At 40.7% G+C, this 21,472-nt stretch overlaps 2 long non-coding RNA genes across 2 annotated transcripts in view; one reads left to right on the top strand and one right to left on the bottom strand.

Moving 5' to 3' along the window:
- The window catches only part of LOC131494938 (uncharacterized), a 151,333-nt gene that overhangs the window by 120,146 nt on the left and 9,715 nt on the right, over positions 1-21,472 (top strand). Inside the window, exon 4 of the long non-coding RNA XR_009253663.1 lies at positions 16,715-16,838. This is a non-coding gene — a long non-coding RNA (uncharacterized LOC131494938). The remainder of the gene's footprint in view (positions 1-16,714; positions 16,839-21,472) is intronic.
- Positions 6,459-9,903, bottom strand: LOC131494939 (uncharacterized). The gene is made up of 3 exons (XR_009253664.1): positions 9,610-9,903; positions 7,388-7,516; positions 6,459-6,862 (listed from the first exon to the last, which is right to left on the bottom strand). It is a non-coding gene; the product is annotated as an uncharacterized LOC131494939 (long non-coding RNA).

Genomic DNA, 21,472 nt, shown 5'->3' with positions numbered 1-21,472 from the left:
CCGAATCTTTTTGTTTAAAGACATGACTTCTGGGAAAATGGAAAGGACTTTGCTAGCCAACCAGGAAAGATGAGGCAATGAATACAAAGTTGGAGGAGCTTCGAACCACATAATGTTCTTTGCACCGGAAGTGCCACTTGGTGCACAGTGGGTGATGGGATTCTGGTGTGGAGCAGAGTGAAAGGGATGTGTGTCTGCAGTAACTTATCTTAAAGAGGTCAGGAGAGAACTAGGGATATTCCTCAATTTCTTCACTCTTCCCAAAGTAAAAAACGTACTTTGTAAAATCTGTATTTTTAATCAACTTTATTGAGATATAACTTACATTCAATAAAATACACTCATTATAAGCATACAAAGAGTTTAGAAAACGCATTTATGTTTATCTACACGCACAAACAAGACTTGAACATTTCTAGCACCCCGAAGTTCCTTGTGGCTCTTGCAATCCATACCCTCCTACCCCACTGATCTGTTTTCTGTTATTATGGATTCGATTGCAAATTAAATTTAAATACTGAATGAGAAATAAGTAAGTTGTACAAAGTCAGTTCTGCTGAAGGCTGGTGGAAATGTCTTGCCACTCATTTAGGAAACCAATTCTGATGTTCTGAAATCACCCTAGGGGCACCTGGGTGGCTCAGTCAGTTAAGCGTCTGACTCTTGGTTTCAGCTCAGGTCAAGATCTTACAATTTGTGAGTTCGAGCCTCACGTTGGGCTCTATGCTGCCAGGGCGAAGCCTGATTGGAATTCTCTCTCTCCCTCTCTCCTTCTGCCCCTTCCACACTCGCTATCTCTCTCAAAATACAATAAAATCGCCCTCATAAACATGCCTTTTTGAATACACTCTGTATCAGTGCTACTATTCTAAGCACCAACCCCCACAGTGTTACTACTCCATTTCAAGGTGCATATAGCATTTATAATCAGAGGCTTCAAAACTTTTATAGCAGTTTGAGAGCACCATGTCATCTAACGGCATGATCATTTTTCCTAGATGTTTAATTTTACTGGATTTTATATGAGTATTGGTCGACAATAGGGTGGGAACTTGGAAATAAAAGCTGGTACTTCCCCAGACAAGCAGAGAAGGGCTGCACACGCACACCCTGAATCCGCCCCCACCTTCAAGAGTTTAGTTGTCCTTCTGTTCTTTGCCTCGTGGCTTTTAGGCTTTAAAAAGATACGCACTGAAGCTAGCACAGGAAATGTCTGAGTATTTGTCAAGATGTTTTTAAATACATATATAGAGAAAGACATCCTAAGGAACTCATCTGGACTTAAACCAAAACAAGTGTCTAAGTAGGAAAAAACGTCCCTCATAAAAAAAGATTAAAAAGCCGAGGAAATTGCTGCTGCCCATTAGTTGATTTAAGCTAATGGTGTAAGTAGCCATTAGTTCAACTAATGGTAATGGACCTTCTGATGAGTGATTTAGTGAAAGTGTCCCAGATGCTTCCATTCTGCAAAAGGCTCAGAAGAGGTTCAAAAAAAAGTGTTTATTTTCTGAATTAATGGTGAACAGATCTTTGAAGCAAAAGCAAAAATAAAGATACTCTTTAACGACGATAAATAATAAATTATTCTTAAAATCTCTAATATGCTGTGTCTTATAAAATGATTTACTAACAATAATATTGGCAAGTGCGTATAGTGTGTATTATATGCCAGGCACAGCGTAAAATATTGGACATGTATTATTTCATCTAACCTTCGTATCAGTTCTATGAGGTAACCACCATTATCACCTTTGTACATGAGAAGAAACTGAAAATAAAGAGATGCAGTGACTTGGCCAGCATCACACAAGTAATTAGTGGCCAAGCTGAGTGTTAAGCCAGGTGAAGTGGCATTTCTGTGTTTGCTGTCTTTGCTGTTAAGAAGCTTAACCTTCACCACAGAAGCCATTAAATGAGGGAGCTGGGGTGGGGGGGGAAGGTAAATCAATGCTCTATCTGAGGCATTTTCATACAAGCTTGTTATATAATTTAATAAGTTAAGGCATTAAGCATTAACATCTTTTCCTTTCCTAGGATATTTTCCCAGTGGCTTTTGCCAATCATGCTGGGATTATATAATGCCTTAACAATCAACTGAAAATTTGAAGAAAAAAACAGACCCCCAACCAATTGGCTTTGTAATTGGGTTAAACAACTATTAAATACTTAAATAATCATCTGCTTTGAGTGCTATTAAGTCATGGTCTACTTTGAGAATGGCACAAAGTCCAATCCCCCCCCAAAAAAGTTTCATATGAGACTTCTGGTAGAGCGTGGTGCCAGTTCAATGATTGAAATGTTTCTCTTATTTTACACCTGTCTAAATCCAAGCAACACGTGCCCTCTATGCATGCGTTAGAAGGACATCTGGTTTATGTCTCACCACATTAATATAAAATGACTCTGAGTTTTGGTCATATTACAGAAATTCTGTGACTTGAATTTTGAGTCTCGAAGATTTTGAGGGAGTGGAGAACATTGGAAGGATTCCGTTTTTTCATGATATTTCCACTAAAATAGGACCGATTGCTTCTGCAAATGACCTAAGTGAGACGTTTAGCTTCTTGACATTGTATATATATGCGTATTCATTTTCTATCCATCAAAGACTAGACTCAAAAGTATCATTCAGATATATCACCCACCAAGAAAGTAAATCTCCACAGAGTTTTCCATAATGACAAATGCCTCCCATGCAAATTCCCATCTGGATTTCCCTTAAAGTTAAAGCAATCAGTTGATAAAAGAAAAATATGAAACTATGTCACCCTTCTGAGGTTAATGCACAGGCTAATGTGTAAGTCCTTTTATATCTACCACAAATATAGTAGAGATGCAAATTTTGAATTAGAAAGTAAACGTGCAGGTTAAAAAAAGATAAACTTAAAAGTGCATTTAGTTCATTTAAAGAGCATCATTAGACATGTACCATATACTGTAATAAAAGTATATCATTGTTTTCCACAAAAAGATTTTCTATTTGAAAAATGGCAGAGCATAAAATGCAAATTTCAAAACATTTATCCCTGAAAGCATGGTACATGTCCCTGGCGAAGGCGACAGAAGAATTTCTGTACGTCAAATTAGTGACAGATTAGTTCCATAAACATTTTAATCCTCTGACAAGATTGCTCCTAGTTACATACACCAAAAGAAGTGAAAGCAGGCATTCAAACAGAAATTTGTGCAGTGTTCATAACAGCAGTACTTACAATAGCCAAAAGGTAGAAGCAATCCAAATGCCCATAGATGATGAATGGATAAACAAAAGTGGTATATCCCCGTAATGGAATATTATTCGGTTATGAGAAGGAATGAAATACTGATACATGTTACAACCTGAATACACCTTGAAAAAAATCATGTGGAATGGAAGCAACCAGTCACAAAAGGTCATCTATTGAATAACTGCATTTCTCTGAAGTGTCCAGAATAGGAAAATCTATAGAGATAAAAGTTCCATGGTTACCAGAGCCTGGGAGAAAGAGTATATGGAGAGTGATGATTAATGGATATGAGGTTTCTATTGGGGCTGATGAAAATGTTCTGATATTAGGTAGTGGTGATCACTGCACAAATCTTTAATATATCATATATTACATATACTAAATATGAATAAAGTAATACACAAATTTTATACTTTAAGTAGGTGAATTTGATGGTGTGTGAAATATATGTAAATAAAGCTAGTATTTAAAATGTGGCACACAGGGGCGCCTAGGTGGCTCAGTCAGTTAAGCACCTGACTTCGGCTCAGGTCATAATCTCACTGTTCGTGAGTTCGAGCTGTCAGCGCAGACCTTGCTTTGGATCCTCTGTCTCCCCCTCTTTCTGCCCCTCCTCTGCTCATGTGCGCTCTCTCTCTCTCTCTCTCTCTCTCAGATAAACATTTTTTAAAAAAACAACAAAAAATAAAGTGTAGCATACATAAATATTTCCACCTGATTCTTTATAATCCTTATATTCTTGAATAACCTATATCCCTCTTTACCGCCATATGTTTGCATCCCTCCCGCAAAGGAGCAGATAAGTTTAAACTACCGTATCTTCAAAGAAAACATTGTAACATCCTAACATGAAAGCATTAACCATATAACCATCCTGATGCATCAGGTGTATAATAGTATGCCAGTTAAGGGCTATCCATTCTTCTGAATAGGTGGTCTACAGCTCTAAGTCACCCAAGAAAGAGGTCCTCAAAGGAGAGCTCAAAAACCATCGACTGAAGAGACAGATGTAAAATGCAGGAGTCCTGACTGCCTAATGTGTTTTATACCTCCAGGGATATTGAAAGAAAGGCTTTACTTTTACCCTCAGCAATTTAAAAGACCTTCTTAAGGTACGGTCTCCATAGAAACCTCAACTTCACACTCTACTCTCAGCCTCTGTGCCTTGGAAGAATATCCTCTTAGACACATGCTAATGTTGTCCATGGGATGAATGGCTTTTCATACGTTGTGAAAAAATTTTTGAATCACAGCAAACTCTTTATTCCTGTTCTCAAGACACAAGTTTTAAAAGAAAACTTTTAATTTGAGCAGTAAAGAATCTGTATATTTTCTGAGCGGGAAAGATTTGTTTTGTTTTGTTTTCTAATTAAAACTATGAACATCTAAGCATCAGCACACTGTGGTTGGTACTTAGATGTCAGAGTATCAGAGTTATAATCCTCATTATCATTAGAAAAAAACTCAGCAGAGGTTCTGAAACCTCCTCAGCCTCAGTTTTCTGTCTTGTGAAACTGAGGAATTGAACTTGAAGTTTTCTTAGATTCTTCATCCATTAAATATTTTATGTCCCTGCAAATTAAAAAAAAAAAAAAAAACTCAAATTCTGGACCATTCTGGCACTAGAGTGTAATATCCCAGTGTTAAATGGACCAGAGCACTGGAACAAGGCCTTGCCTACATAAGACTTCTATCCGTGTCATCAGGACTGCAAAGGTCTGGTTGTATGGAATATGTCAGGCTTCCCCCTAAGTTTCTCTTCCATCCATAAGGGTCGAGACAGATGACACACACCTCCTCTTCAGCAGAGATTACAAGTGGAAAAGGGCTCTTCTCCTGTAGACCTCGTAGCCCCTATCAGGGATAAAGAGAGAGCTCCTGAAATGCACTGTTCTATCACTAACACACAGTCTGCCTTGATTCTGGATAACCAAACTCATTATGCCTTTTTTTCCCTCCTCGCTAGTCAACACTAAAAGCCCTAGACTTCCTGTCATTCCTCATCCATCTTCCAGTCCCCAGCCCTGTCAGACCACATGGTCCCTTCTCTTTTTCCTTTTCCCGACCTCTCTCCACCTCTAACTCCAGAAGCCCTTCCACTGTGCCCTTCAAAGCTCATCATCCATTATTAGCAAAGTCCTGCATGTTGTCAGCCTCCTTCCTAAATGTTCCTTTCACCTTCATTGTAGAACAAAAGCCCGGATCTCATGAAGGTACTACTTCCCGAAACACTTTCAGGAAACACTTTCTCCTACCATCCTTGTACTGTTCAACTTGGAGATGGGGTAGATACCTTTCTTCTTCCTCCTTTCCACTTGTACACCATTCTCCTTCTCTTTTCTCCGAAACCTGCCAGCTTTGAAGATCATGGCATAAAAGGATAACACTTGTAACTCCTCATTTTTGCTGTCACTGCTGGACCCTTCTGTACCCTACACATCTCAGTGACTCCACTTCCTGCATCACTGTCATCCCTTAGGATTGAGATCCTCTCCTGACTTAATTCTCGGAAATTTCCATTTACAACCCCCTGGTCTCTCAGCCTTTTGATCTTCCGGCCACAGCGACCACACCCATCCACTGGGTCGCATCCAGTCCCTCCCATGGTGATATCCTAGGTCTGTCTTTACCAATAACTACAGAACGGGACAGCGGGTTCTGCTCAGCCCTCAGTCTGCAGCCCCCATTAAATGAGAATTGAGCAACTCTGGTCATCAGTAAAAACCTTACAGCAACACCAGGGAATAAATGCCCGGGAACTTCCAGACACTAATCTGGCCAAACGACTTCTACTTGAAAAGTAAAAGATGGAGGGCCTTTTTGTTCCACATGAAGGAGCCCACGTGAAAATGAATATCAATGCCTATTTGTATTATTTACACCACTGTTCTCTTAAGGTAATAAAATACATGGACTCTGCAGTATCTACCCACATTTTCCACAGGGTCACTTAAAGAAATCAGCAACCAAAAATAAGTAAGTAAATAAACAAATAAGGCAGAAAGAATACGAGATCCCAATGTAAACAAATAAAAATAAATAAAGGTTGCAGCTTCCCTAGTAAAGTCAACTCCAGAACATTGTGCTTTAGATTTACTGTTGTAAACAGTCTATATGGCATTGACTTAGTGTGCTACCCTGAGGTAAAGTTATGATTTTTTTTTAGCTGAGTTTAATTTCAATTCTGAATGCAAGTCATTATCAAAATGCAAGGGATTTCGTTTACCCAGGCAAAAGAGCACTATTCACTAATTACAGACTTAATGTTAAATTAGATCCTCTTTCTCTGCAGCAGCAAAGTAATCAGATGAGAATCCCTTGCCTCTATTAAACATTTACGTTAGAACTGCCTCGTTACTCCAGGATTTGTTTTGGGTAGCACTATCAGAGGTTCTGAAAGGCTGTGGAAAACGCACTTGCTCTTTCATAGGAGATAGGTACCCACTTAGGGCAATCCTGACGTCACAGCAGGGTACGTGAGTGCACGGGTAGATCAAGAAACGTACCAGGTGCTTCTCAATGTAATTCAGCACAGTGGATCATCTGAGCACCCGTAATGAAGGTGTTTATTCTCCATCTGCCTCAGGAAAATATTGCAAAGGGCGTTCAGTAATCTTTGATACATCCACAATTAACTGTTATGGAAACAGAAGGTTATTTAAATTATTATAATCTGAGTTTTAATCTCACTTTAAGAAGCAAGAAATCCACTTAGGTTTCCATCGTGCCCGCTGACAGTACATTTTCTAAGACTTCTTTATACAACACGAGGCATGAGATTTGAGAGACTATGAGGTTTTTTGCTTGCTTTAAACCCTGGTGGTTCACAGTTGAGTGGGTGGCACCCTGCCAGCCATTTCTGCTTAACAAAGGAGTGAACATAGCCCGGCTCTGTTTTCTGTATTCCATCCCATGCGGACACACTTGAAGGGGTAATTGTGGGCCAGACAAGCGACAGATGGCATGTTTGCACCAATGAGATGTGCTCGTGCAGGAGGCTCCTTCCCCACAGTCAGACCCAGGAAATGGGTCACGGCTCCATCTACATATAAGATTGCTCCAGGAGTACAGACAGACGTAGGGCACCGTTGCTCAGATGGACTGGCTTGGCATTAACTCTGAGTTTGGCAAAGGTCAGGGATGACCCACATTTGACTTACCATAGTTCTGAGTAATCATTGGACATTTCCTTTCTCTGGGAGATGTCCCATAACCTTATTAAAACTATTTCCCACTGGAACCAAGAACACCCAGCACTGAGTTTTCTGTTGTTTGAAGTCAGATTACTCCTGAAAAAAGAAAAATTAAGTTGATTTCTGGAAGGATGAAATCCTCCCTTACAAATAGTTTTGGGGGAAATCTGAGAATGGAATCCTGCTTTGCTTCCAGCTCGCCCGACTGTTCTGTTGGCTTTCTACTACAATCCCTCCCATCCTCTGACCTGCTGTATGTCTTCCCTTCCTACCCGACCTGCATACTGTTCTCCCGATTTTATAGGTAAGAAAGAAAAATTCCTTAAAGACAGCAACTGGTATTCGTTACCATCATATCCCCAGTATCTAGCACAATGCCAATGATATAATAGATGCCTAATAAATGCCTATTGAATAAATTTTGAAAGGCTTATAGGATGATGAGAAAATAAGAATTAGGACTGTCTGTGTGGCATAATGTATATCCCCAAAAGAGAGAAGGCATGTTTACAAAAACTCCATGTGTTAGGTTGTTCTAATGATGGTCCCCAATGAATCATACTTCTTCCATGACCATACTCCTTTGCGACATCGTTGTAGCTGCTCTTCCTGTCAAAAGGTAGAGTCTATTTCTCCGTCACCCCCTCCTTGAATCTGGCTTTGTAAGTTTTTGGCCAATAGAGCATAAGGTAAGATACGTTCTGTCAATTACGAAGTGGAGTCCTTAAAACATTTGGCAAATTCTGATCCTGCTTTCTTGGAAGACTGAAGCCAATACATTGGGAAGAATCTGGGTGTAGCCTATTAGGGCACGAGCGGCCACATGGAAGAGAACCAAGCCGCCCTAGTCAACAGCCATCGCCACTGCCAGACATGTGAGTGAGGCCCCAGTCAAGCCACTCACAATCAGAAAAGGAACCACCTATGTTGCACAGCAGCAAAATCATGAGAAATAATCAGTGGTGCCCTCCTGGGAGTCAGTTGTCCAGCAACAGATCGCTGAAAGGCTCCGTGCTGGCCAGGCTGTAAGTACCTCTCCTCCCACCACCAGTGCTTGAAACCTGTGCTGCTCTCTCACAAGACTACGACTACTCTCTAGGGGCGCCTGGGTGGCTCAGTCGGTTAAGCGTCCGACCTCGGCTCAGGTCATGATCTCACGGCTTGTGAGTTGGAGCCCTGTGTTTTGCTCTGTGAGGACGGCTTGGAGCCTGGAGCCTGCTTCAGGCTCTGTGTCTCCCTCTGTCTCTGTTCCTCCCCCGCTTGCACTCTGTCTCTCTCTCTCTCTCTCAAAAATAAATAAAGATTAAAGACTACAGCTACTCTCTCAGGCTCAGGGTATTTCCCAGGCTTCCCCAGCCAGCCACTGCTCAGAAGCCACTTGCTTTAATCCATTTTCCTAAGCATCTATATCTTTGCCTCATACCTGGATCTTCCCTTTTTTCTAGCTCCCTCTGACAAATACGTTGGTTGGGTGGTCTATTTGATTTTCATTTGAAATTCTTCCCCATGAACCTACTAGTTTGTTCACCCACCCTGGGTTGATGCAGTACAGCCCACAGAGGACCAACCGTCTTCACATCCACCCATTTCTCCTTGAATCTGACCAGATTCCTAGGACACACAATGCCCAGGACTACTGCTTCTTTGGACCAGTAGTTCAACTTGGGATATTTTAAAGAAAAAACAAATGTGGAAAATGATAATTCACATAATGGAAAAATATTATTATGGAACATTATCTTGAACACAAAGCTATTCCCTCTCTCTGTATTCCATTGGGGTTTTACTATTTGTAGTAAGTTCTTAGACTTAATATCCGCAAAGTCTCTACAGTGACTTCCAGGAAGCTCTTAACCAATCCATTTCATTGTTATTTATTATCCCAGGAGTATCCGTGTCTGTTTACTTGGTTCTGTGTGCTCTTTGCAAGGTGAATGTCCTTTCACGTGGGTCTAGAGTCTTCTTCTGTGGGCACAATCTTTTCTCATTAATTTTCTATATACTTTGGAAATATTAGTCATTTCAAGTTCTTTTTTAGTGGGAACTTTCATTATCTGGTTGGGGTCCCAGATAAAAATGACAATGAAACGCTTCCAGAATTCCAAAGTTCCAGAGTTAGTGTGACCACTAACCTGCCCCAGGGGGCTGCTCTCACGTGGGGTTCTGTTTCTCAGTCATGATCACTGCACCTGCAGAGTTAGCCACTGTGCCCATGGCAGTCTGCCATGGCAAATGGCAGCAGATATCACTCTTCTGCTCTTCCCTGGTCACCAGCTTCCTCTCCAGGCCATGGGCTCCCTCCTGAATATTCACCTGCAAACAAGATCAAGATTTAGGCTCTGAACTGAACATTAGCCTTTCCATTTAGTCTTACCTATTGACTGCCACTCTCCAGAAGTGACAGAGGCTGAAAGCTTTCTTAGAAAAAAAAAAAAAAAGGGAGTCACTCAGCGGCAATGATCTTCCTTTAGAGACATCATACCTCTGTGTCAACAACAAAGGACAGGGCATGGCTCAATGTCCACCAAATTTAAGTGCATCTGGTAGAGTGCATATTGCTTTTTAATTTAAATTTTAACATTTTACATCATAACGTTAATGTAAAATAATTCTTAGGAAGGCACTAGCAGGGATATGCCACAGGGATGGTTCAAGTATAACCTTATATTTACTTGGCTCTAGAATTTTGATGTTCTGTGAAAAGAGTATTTCTGATCATTTTAAAATGAGGGCCACATAGGGGCACCTGGGTGGCTCGGCCAGTTGAGTGTCCGACTTCAGCTCAGGTCTGATCTCGCAGCTCATGAGTTCGAGCCCTACATTGGACTGTCTGCTCTCAGTGCAGAGCCCGCTTCGGGTCCTCTGTCTCCCTCTCTCTCTGCCCCTTCCCTTCTCCCTCTCCTCCTCTCCCCCCACCCCGCCACCTCCCTTCCCCTTTCCCCTGCACGCTCTACCAAAAATAAATAAATATTACCCAAAAAATATTTGTTTCATAAATAAATAAATAAAATGAGAGCCACAGAGAAGAGGAATAGGTGGGAGAAAATGAAAAGAGCAGTTTCTGCCCTTCTCACCATCCCAAGACCAAACCAGAGGAAGATGCCATGATCTGTAGCCTGTCTGATGCCCACATTTGATCAGACCTCCTATAAGGAGGGGACACTAAGAACAATGTACCAGAGAAAGTGCAGCAAAAAGTCCCACCTCAACAGACAGACACGGAGCATCTGTTCCCAGAGCAAGGGCTCCCATCCTCAGGGATTTTGACATTTGCTGGGGAACCAAGGGTGTGGTAGAGTGAAAACTGCATGCGTTTTAGATCTGACAGATTTGGAGGCCTAATCCAGACTTTGCTGCTATCTCACTTCCGATTCGGGGCCCTGTCCTCATATTTACAATGTTGCCTTGCAGTGTGTTGTGAGAATGAGGATAAAAATGTAAGTAAAGTATGAAATACGGGAGATGTTATTGCATCTATAAATAATACTATGAACTAATCAGGTTGCAGTGAATGTAATTCACAAAACTAAGATACACCCTTTAATGATTTCTCTATAGCTTTTTTTTTTTTTTTTTTTAGTTCTTTCAGGCTGCTGGGATATTTTTCTACCATACCTGCTTACCCAGCTTAGTTTATCAAAAAAGAAGTAGCCCAAACAAACTACACCATTATGTCACTCCAAAGCCCACTTCCATGAAAAAGCACCTGAATTCCTTGTTCTCCAAGATTCCGCTTGGTTCACAATAGTGCCACAAGGACCCCAAGCCTCCATACCCAGGGTCCACAACTGGTCCTAAAGATGCATTAAGGACCAGACTATTCTGTGCTAAAACTACACCCAGGGATCACTATGACCCCAGATTCTGAAGACTATTCCAGAGACTTCCCGAATGTCTGCAGCTGAAATCGTAACAATGGCATTAACAACCACCACTGCATACTGAGTGCTATGTGTCAGGCATTGTAAACGTTCTATGTTCACCGTCAGCTCTTATCCTCATAATAACTTATGAAGTATTATTACCCTCATTTTACAGACAGATCATTTAAGGCTTAGACGGGTTAAACCACCCAAGATCACACGACTGGATAGCGTTAGAGCCAGGATTCAAATCCAGGCTTTTCATGCACATTATATGTGTGTTTCAAACTTTCTCCTCAGCAGCAGATGCTTTTTATCTGAATATTACTCAGCTCTCTAATAAATAAACCTTGCAGACCCAGTTGGTGTGGTTTAACTAGTGCATGGATGCTAAGAGATCCCCACAGAGCCCTGAGGTCTGTGGAACAAAGTGAAAATCATTCACGCACTAAGCTGCCTGCAAATGGTGTGCAGGAAAGTACTTTGAGGAGAATCGAGTGCCACAAAGTTCGTCAGGACAAATCTGAAGGAACGGAAACGGAAGTGCTGCCATGTTGGGAAGCCGGGTAGCCTGGATGGTCTCCCTGCTGTTCGCCTGCTCCCCTCCCCTTCCATTGCGCCATTTCTACTGAGAGCAGAAGACCCCTTCACCTAGCTTCCGAAGAGAAAAAAAAAAAAAAAAAGTGTGGGTCATCCACCGTCCCCTTGTTTGGCTACCGGAGAAGAGACAGTCAGAGAGAGGATCAGGAATAAGAAGTTCTCCCAAAGAGTCCTTTTGGCCTTGGCTGGGTACCCACACGTGCCCCCCCCCCCCACCCGGGGTCCCTATGACGGTCCCACCCGGCGGAATCACCGCTCAGGAATGGGCCGGCGTGTCCCGCCCCTCACCTGCGTTTTTTCAACTTTGCAGGTGCCGCACCAACCTCATACCGACTCTGTTCACGCCCACCTGCGTGGACACTGCTAATCTTTTACTTGAGACCTGTCACCCATGTGTCTGGGCAGAGTCTGTTTCAACTTCTGCTCCCACTTCCGTTGCTTTTCTCAACGTCGGCCTCATGGACTTTAATGTGGGAAATGGTCATTTTCTCAAAAGCTGGGATTTTCAGGTTACCTTTGAGAACTGTCGGTTACTGAAAGAGGCTTTGATTCTCAGCGCTGGCCCAGAGGAGTTAGCTCTGTTTATTTGATGAACACATAAAAAGGCCCTTCTCCACGGTCTGTTAATTAGATATGTTTTGGTGGTTACTTTATCGAACTGGGTTGGCACTCACCGTTCTCAGTCTAGGGAAGCTGCTGCCCCTTCATCCTGTGAGTGACAGTCTTTGGAAAACAGTTATTAAATGGTGCAAGTTCTAATAGTTCATGTGCACACTTGTAATTTTTTTATAATTGCTTTCTTAAGGTGATCTAAACAAATTACGGGTAAGAGAGGTACAGCTCTGCAGAGGAAGGAATCTAGAATGAGGTCACAGTCATGCCTCATGTGATACATACATTATAACCCCCTTCTCTAGTATTCCCCCCGCTAAAGCCAGCAAGTGCCAATGTTTCAGATTTACTCAAACTGGAAGATGTAGAGAGGAAATATGTGCAAACACAAGATGCACAAATTTTAAAATTCTACTCTTTATCAGTGTCCTACACTTTAAGATAGACTATCTGTCTGGCTCATTACTAGGGTCTTTTTCTTAACTTTTAAGCAATTATCTCCTGGGAAATATCAGGACTCATTTAAAAATCTTTTTCATGTACCCTAGCTGAGAATCCTTCCAAGACATTCTGCTCTGCCTACCTGTAATCCACATCTGCTCTGCAAACAACCGTGACTGCTGGCTTGAAAAATAAGCACCAACTTGGATTCTAAAGTAGCCAAGTGATTTCTTCATCAAGAAACATAAACTGAAAAGGGAAATATCAAACCCATTTAAATTGAACAGAACTTTAAAAATATTATTTTACTTATAGGAAGGAAAAATTCTGCTGTGGAGTAGGGGAACTATTTTAGCAAGATAAATATATGTATATATTTGTAAAGAATTTAGTAGAACCCTAAAATAAGAATCCAGAGGCAAGTATTCCTATCGAGAATTTACTATACATTTCACTTAGAATCTTTGCCATTCTTTAACGTATGGGTCTCATCACATTTAAAAAATTGAGACATAAAATTGAAGATAAAATACATTTGCATCTACATGAATTCTAGAAAGAACAAATCTAATCCACAGTGCTGGCAAGCAGGTCAGTGATTGCCTGGGTAGGGGAATGGGGGTAGGGAATAGTTGAGGAGGAGCCCAAGTGGATTTGGAGGGTGATAAATGTTCTATGTCTTGACTGCAGGGGAGTAGTTTCATGGGTACATACATTGGTCAAAACCCACTGAATCATTCACTTAAAAGGTGATTTTTTTATTGAATATACATTACCTTCCATAAACATGAAAAAAAAACCCCAAAGGTATGCACATTTGAAACATATACACTTAATATATAATAAATACAACAAAATATATATTATATATATTCAATGTATAGTTTTATCTTGTATTTATTATATATTTCTTTAAAAACATATATACATATATATTTAAACCAAGGATATCTCTAACTTAATTTTGAAAAGCATATATAAAAATCTTCCTATGTCCCCAAATTCTTCATATTTATTGTTTTCATGTCTTTATCTTTTTCTGCCATGCTCCATTACTGACCTCTACTGAGCATTAAGTGGATTTTACAAGAAAATTTATTATAAATCCTTAATAGGTATCCTTTCTACCAGTTATACTGGTTACTGTTTCTCAGCAATACTTATATTTAACAAAACTATTGCATCTAAATGATATATTTCCATGAGAATGGCTGGTGGAGCTATCTGCAGGGTCAGAGTCATCATATGCTCACTGGAGGGGCTCAGTGGACTTAAAACTTACTTGCCATGGGGTGCGGTCTGCTGAAATCATTCTCTCATCTTTTTCCAATGAGCTTTAAATTGTTTTATTATACTTTTAAAATATATCTCCTGTCTTCAAAAATACCGGATCTGTATTAGTTTCCTATTGCTATTGTAACAAATTACCACAACGTTGATGGCTCAAAACATTTATAGTTCTGGAGGTCAGAGGTCAGAAATGATTTCACAGGGCTAAAATCCACACGTTGGCAGGGCCATCTTCCTTTGTGGAAGCTCTAGGGGAGAATCTGTCTTTGCCTTCTCCAACTTCTAGAGGCCACCTGGCTAATGGCCCCTGTTCAAAGTGCCCCACTCCAACCTCTGCTTCCATGACTGCACCTCCCCCCCCCCCCACTCTGACATTCCCACCTGGCTCTTATAAGGACCCGTGTGATTGCACTGGGCCCATCTAGATAATCCAGAATGATCACCCTATCTCAAGATCCTTAACTTAATCACATCTGCAAAGTCCCTTTCTCTATGGAAGGTAACATACTCACAGGTTTGGGGGATTGGGAAATAAACATCTTTGAGAGATCATTCCACCTAGCACAGTATCCAAAATCTGCTGCATGAGATCTCTCCTTTTTAAAAACAAAATGAGGGGCGCCTGGGTGGCGCAGTCGGTTAAGCGTCCGACTTCAGCCAGGTCACGATCTCGCGGTCCGTGAGTTCGAGCCCCGCGTCAGGCTCTGGGCTGATGGCTCAGAGCCTGGAGCCTGCTTCCGATTCTGTGTCTCCCTCTCTCTCTGCCCCTCCCCCGTTCATGCTCTGTCTCTCTCTGTCCCAAAAATAAATAAAAAACATTGAAAAAAAAATTAAAAAAAAAAATAAATAAATAAAATAAAAACAAAATGGACTTACAACAAAAAGCAAACAACCCAATTTAAAAATGAGTAAAGGATTCGAATAGACATTTCTCCAAAGAAGATATGCAGAGGACCAAACAAGCACATGAAAAGATGCTCAGAGTCAGTAATCATTAGTGAAATGCAAATCAAAGCCACAATGAGACATCGTTTCATACCCACCAGGGTGACTATTTTTTTAAAAAATGGAAAATAATAAATGTGGACAAAGATGTGGTGAAATTGGAACCTTCTTATTTTGCTGGTGGGAAGATATGGGGTGCAGCCTGTGTGCAAAACAGTTTGATGATTTCTCAACAAGTTAAATACAAAATTACCCTATGACCCAGCAATTATACGCCTGGACATATGCCTAAGAGAATTGAAAACACGTGTTCAAACAAAAACCTGTATAATGTTCATAACAGCACGACTCACAACATCCAAAAGAGGGAAGCAATGCAAACATCCATCAGTGCATGAATGGATAATCAAATGTTGTACATGCACACAATAGGATATTATTCAGTTATTCAGTCATAAAAAGGAGTGGAGTACTGATACATGCTGCAATATGGACGGACCTTGAAAACATTACGCTAAATGAAAGAAGCCACTCCCAAAAGGCCACGTAGTGCATATGATTCCGTGTATTTGAAATATCCAGAATAAGCAAATCCAAGGAGACAGAAAGAAGCTTAGCGGTTTGCCAAGGGAGGGGGAGTTACTACTTAATCGGTAAGGGATTTCCAACTGGGGTGGTAAAAATTCTGGAACTCGAGAGTAGCAATGGTTGCACGACGTTACGAATGAGTTTTATGCCACTGAAGTATACATTTAAAACTCATTAAAATGGTAAATTATACATTTTGTGTATTTTACTACAGTTTCTAAAAACTATGTAGAATTGTTTCTTAATTCGTGTCTTTCAAAATTTCTTTTCATAAGCACTTTCATACCTGTATCTCATTGTTCTCGCACACTTCAAACCGTTCAAGCTCTGAGTCAGTCTTTTCTCCACATGTAAGCAGCAGAGTTGCCTCTGCAACCTATGGGTGGGGTACTCAGGTGTAAAATGGGCTGTTTGCAGCTTCCAGATTTTCACACGAGAAGGGTTTCAAGTCTGACTCCTGTAGTGACACCAAGGTTATTTTCCACAGTGAGTCATTGCATGTTTAAGTGACATTCTAATGCAACATCCCAAATCATCAGCAATGTCGATATTGGATGAATCAGTGATTTTTTTTTAAGGATTGAGAAAGACCAAGATCATTTTTAAAGAGTCTTTCTTTCTCAGACACAAGCCACTATTCTGAGCTGACCTTGGAGGGGAATTACCAGTCCGGCGAGTTGCACGCAAAATGTTTACACAGTGCTTCCTTCAGGATGCAGAGAAAAGTTGCTCCTTGAAAACCTAGACTTTTATCTATAAGCAAAGTTCATAGATTATAAAACTACAATTACACTTTAATAAGGAGTGGATAAAATTGGGTTCTGTGGAAGATGTGCAGCTGAAAATAATGTTATATTTTGTATTAATTTGCCTTTTTGTGCTTGTGTAAATCCAGCTGGCACAATGGGCCTCCTGAGCATTTAACTAATAGTGTGATTATCTCCATTTCACTAAGGAAGAAGTTACCTGGGGAAAGCAACGAAAGGTCCAAATATCTGGCTTCTAACAGCAGGGCCCGACTTCAAGAGAACATCGCTTCCAACATATATTCTGTGAACATCAGCCAGGTTTGCTTTTTTGTAAGTAAAAGTTTCTAGAATAACTTAGAAAATATTGAACAGTATTTCAATGACCTTCTTTTGAAGGTTGGCCATTTATATGAATCTATTAAAGGTTCTGAGTATTCCTGTAGTAGAGAAACTTGCTAGATTTTGTTTAGCCTAGCATATGTTTGATTCTAGAATTTATTATGACAAGTAACAGTTTGCAACCTATAGGAAATTATATTCCAAAGGACTCATTAGAATTTCTTCTACACCATTGGTATTTATTTTTGTCTTGCCCTCAATGATTAGCCCATAGGAAGTAACACGATCTAATGCGGTGGAGAACCTGGGAGCTCATTTTCACTCAGCCCCAAATAATGTGCTATCGTCTGCCAATTATGACTGCAAGAAGGTGAATCACATTAATATTGAGTATAAGAATTATATTACCATCATTAAATTCTACCACTAATTATACATTTAATGGAGAGAGCAGGTGTCCATAAAAGCAAGAAAATGAACAAATATCCATTCTTCACAGGACCCTCGTGAGCTATGAGCTACTGCCAGAAAGCATAGACCAGGACTTCTGTGCAAAACCGTTTGGGGCAGGTGGCCACGGGGGACTCCTACTCCAAGACTGACATGCAGGGACTCACGGGAAGTGGATGGCTGAGGGTATTAAGGAAGAAAAGGTGTCCCCTTGACCGTCTCCTGCAGCAGTGGTTCAAATTTTTCCATCTCTGTGAGGTCAAGACCGTACCCTGGATAGAGTACTGTTTCCATCATGGTGCAGAGGCTGACAGCAAAGGGAGAGGATTGGAGGGGTGTGTGTGTGTGTGTGTGTGTGTGTGTGACACCAAGTACACTGAAGCACTACTAGATGTTCACTCCTACTCCTAGTCATTTGCCTAATTGAAATCTAAAAATAGGTGGTCACTGTAAAACAAATAACCTGTTAGACTGTCTTCAACTAGGTATCTCCAACAAGAAAAAAACCCTTCTTGTTTCACAGTTGTGTGCATAAAATTCAGTGTGCAGCTTTCTAACCCAACACTCAACAGTAGCAGTTGGTTTTCTCCAAGGATCATGCATGTAGAGATAATTGTAAGTAAATATAAGCATTTAGAGTAAACAAGGTTAAAATCATACACTTAAGCTGCGTGACAAATTGGTATGGGCTACTAAATGGCAAGACCAACAAAAATAAAGCATTTTTTAAGACTTGTGAGATCATAGAATGATGATAATTTGATTTTATTTAAAATACCCACAGCTCCCAAAATGCGCTTGAAGACATTCCCAGCTACCACAGTGTACTCATGGGGATGTTGCAGGACATTTTAAGTGTTCAGAGGAAACACAGTGCTGCTGGACATCTGCCAGTCACCCTGCAAACTACTAGTTCCTGTCCATTCACATTTTCAACATCAGACTGCGTTACATTTCTTTAGACACTGTCATATCTTTGCAAAGCCATGTGGTTGGTGGTTACTATGACAAAAACCAAGTGTCTCAACAACAAGCAGCGTGGAACAGAAAATGAAGGTGGAGGTGTCTAGTCTGATTCCCAGCTAGTTGCAGATCCTTCTAGCTCCTCCAGCCAAGGTTGAGAACAGGAATCATTTCTTATTCATCTTTGCACGACGTCCAGTAGGAATACAATGCCTCGCATACAGCACACCCTCCATAACTATTTGGGAGGTGTTATTGCTAGACAATGCAACAGAACATAGCACATCACCACAGTGCAAAGTACTTAATATTTTGTACATAACAATGGTGAATGTGTTTTTGCAAATCAAAGCCTGTGCTAAGGAGTCTGTGGGGAAATCATTTTGTCCATATGGGATGAAGCAAGAGAATCCACGGAGTCTTGTCTTCTGACCCATCTGAGATACCATAAAGGCCACAGAGTTCCTCAAACTGTTAGAATAATGTGTGCAAAATAGTTTCGTAAGTGAAAGAGGAAAGGCATCAGCAAATAAACCCCTCGAAGTTAAGAACAGGATAAAGGAGGCACCAAGTTTGTTCCAAATGTTCCAAATGTCCTAGGCAAAAGAGAGACAACATGAAGCCCCCTGGGGAAATGCATAAAGAATGAGAGTCACAGAGACCCCACTATGCAAGGGGAAGGATGGGGAAGATTTAAGAAACACTGTTAAACAGTAAAAAGTAAAGCCGTACATGGGTAGCTAGCTTTGCAGCCACATCAGGGATGATCAAGAGGGAAGACCAGCAGGGGGAAGGAGCTGACCAAGGAGGAAGCAGCATCTAGACTGAGGCTGCCCTGGTTAAGAAGAAGAAGGAACTCAGCACAGCCCCACTCAAGATGGGAGGGTAGGAAGAACGGGGCCACACTACGCCATCTGTCGCCATGATCAGCGTTTCCCCAGATGTAGTAAGCAGAACACTGTAAGCACGGGAGTGGGGTTAGCTACTACAGAACGGGGATGTCTTTTTCATTGTCACGGATGTACGAACATCCCATGCACTTTAATGTACATCTAGCATCAGACCCACAATTTCACAGTATTATTGCCAACAAGAAGGCAAAAGTAGTAAGCATTTTTGTTACCCACCTGACACGTAGGGCATGGACCTCAGGTGAGCCCCAGAGCTGCTAGGTGGGTCTGTCTGAACTCATGAAGACAGTAGGCAAATGTTGGAAATTGGACAAACACTGTTTATGATGATTCCCCAAGAAATTGGCCCTGGCTTTTCTCAAACTTTGTAAGGCCTTGTTATACAAAAAAAAAAAAAAATTAACATGCAAAACCTAACTTTGGCAGAAAGAAACTTGTTTGCTGGTGCATGTAGGCAGGAGAGCAGTTGTTTGGAAAATTGCAAAGGGAACAAGTAAAATACTTCATGCCCAGTCATCCAAAGGTACAACTCTCCAGATACGAAAGGAAAGACCATGGGTGTGTATGGTAGTAATATCAGGCTTCCCTATATTTTGAATACCTCATGTGGCACAAGTATAATTAGGAAAAAACTTTCTTTAACCATAAACTGTCTTGTTTTATGCCTAATCTTTCTTTTTGCCACAAGGAAGCGTTGTCATTTATTAGAGTAAGTTTATCATTTCCAAGGAATAATATAATGATGCAATTCAAGAAAAATATGTTTATTAGTTCCTTCCCTGAAGCGTGATCTTCAGGAAAAAAAGTTTAAGAGAATAATATTTCATGTTATTATTTTCCCACACGGATTTTCAGCAAATTCCAAAGTATTTCCTGTTTTTAGTGCTCTAATCCACTTATACCCTCCTCAGGGAAAAAGATGATCAAGGAGTATTTCTTGGTAAAGGCTCTGGATTTATTCCAGCTTGTTTTGTAATAATAATAATAAAAAAAACATTCTGGAGCATATTCGTTGGTAGAAATGAGGCCGGGATGCTAGGAACAAGCTTCTTTAACAAGAGCATATTCCATGCGTAGAACTTGTTGAAATGCTACCGAACTGAGTGTTGAGAATTACTGAGAATGCCGTGTGTGTGTGTGTGTGTGTGTGTGTGTGTGTGTGTAGAGAGAAGAAAGAATATTCTCACTCAATTAAAAGAATGTGCATTTACTTTTAGGACTCGAAACCAATATTGATTTCTAGTCTTCTCATTTATAGCTAAATCATTTTCCCCAAGGAGAAGAAAATAACGCAAGAGAATTTGTTGATATGATGAATTACTACTGAGTTAATAAACAGCTAGGAAATAAACCCATGTCTTTATGGGTACAAGTATGATTTATTAAACACAAGGAAATCATAAGAGTACCCTCAACTCCAAATCCAAATGGATGTGAAAAGTAAAAGCAGCAGCTACCTACAGTATTTAAAACTAACTTCAGAATTCACTTTAAGAAATGGCTTAGTGTATAAATGAGAATTCTAAAACATGAAAGGACCCATCATCACCAGTGGGTATATAGAGAAGAAATTAAACACAAGATTGAAAATGGTTTGTTCTAAAATGGGATTATAGGGGCACCTGAGTGGCTCAGTCAGTTGAGCATCTGACTGCTGGTTTCGGCTCAGGTCATGATCTCATGGTTCTTGAGATGCAGTCCCACACTGGGCTCTGCAATGACAGTGTGGAGCCTGCTTGGGATTCTCTCTCTCCCTCTCTCTCTCTCTCTGTCTTTCCCCTGCTCATGCATGCGTGCACACGCTCTCTCTCTCTCTCTCAAAATAAATAAATGTTTAAAAAAATGAGATTATTAATGAAGGGTGGTAGGAGCTGAGAAGAGAGAGATCACTGTCCAGAGAGCAATCGAGAAGGCTTCACAGAGGAAGTGGCATTTGATTTGGATCCTGAGAAATAGGACTTTGACATGCAGAGATAAGTAGGAACTAGAGAAAGAAATTCTAGACAGAGGAACCACAATAAGCAAAGAAACAGAGAGATAAAAGCATGGAATGTATAGCCTTCAGGAAAATTATACTTAATTGTATAAACTATATGTGAGTAAAATGCAAATTAGGTCAAGCCCTTTCTTCTGCTGATTAATAGTTGCACATTTAAACTCAGGTGTTGTTTCTTCAGGGAAATCACACTGCTCAGTTGGTTGGGGTTCCCTGGACATGCTCTCCTCACTCCCATACGTTTCTATCAAAGCACTTATCACACTTGGAAGAAGTTCCTCATCTGTCTATGTCTTTCATCTGCA

The sequence above is a fragment of the Neofelis nebulosa genome, chromosome 14 (assembly GCF_028018385.1).
Source record: "Neofelis nebulosa isolate mNeoNeb1 chromosome 14, mNeoNeb1.pri, whole genome shotgun sequence".
NCBI classification, from domain to species: domain Eukaryota; kingdom Metazoa; phylum Chordata; class Mammalia; order Carnivora; family Felidae; genus Neofelis; species Neofelis nebulosa.
Note: the sequence above shows the minus strand (reverse complement) of the source record. Positions and strands in the feature narration are given on the sequence as shown.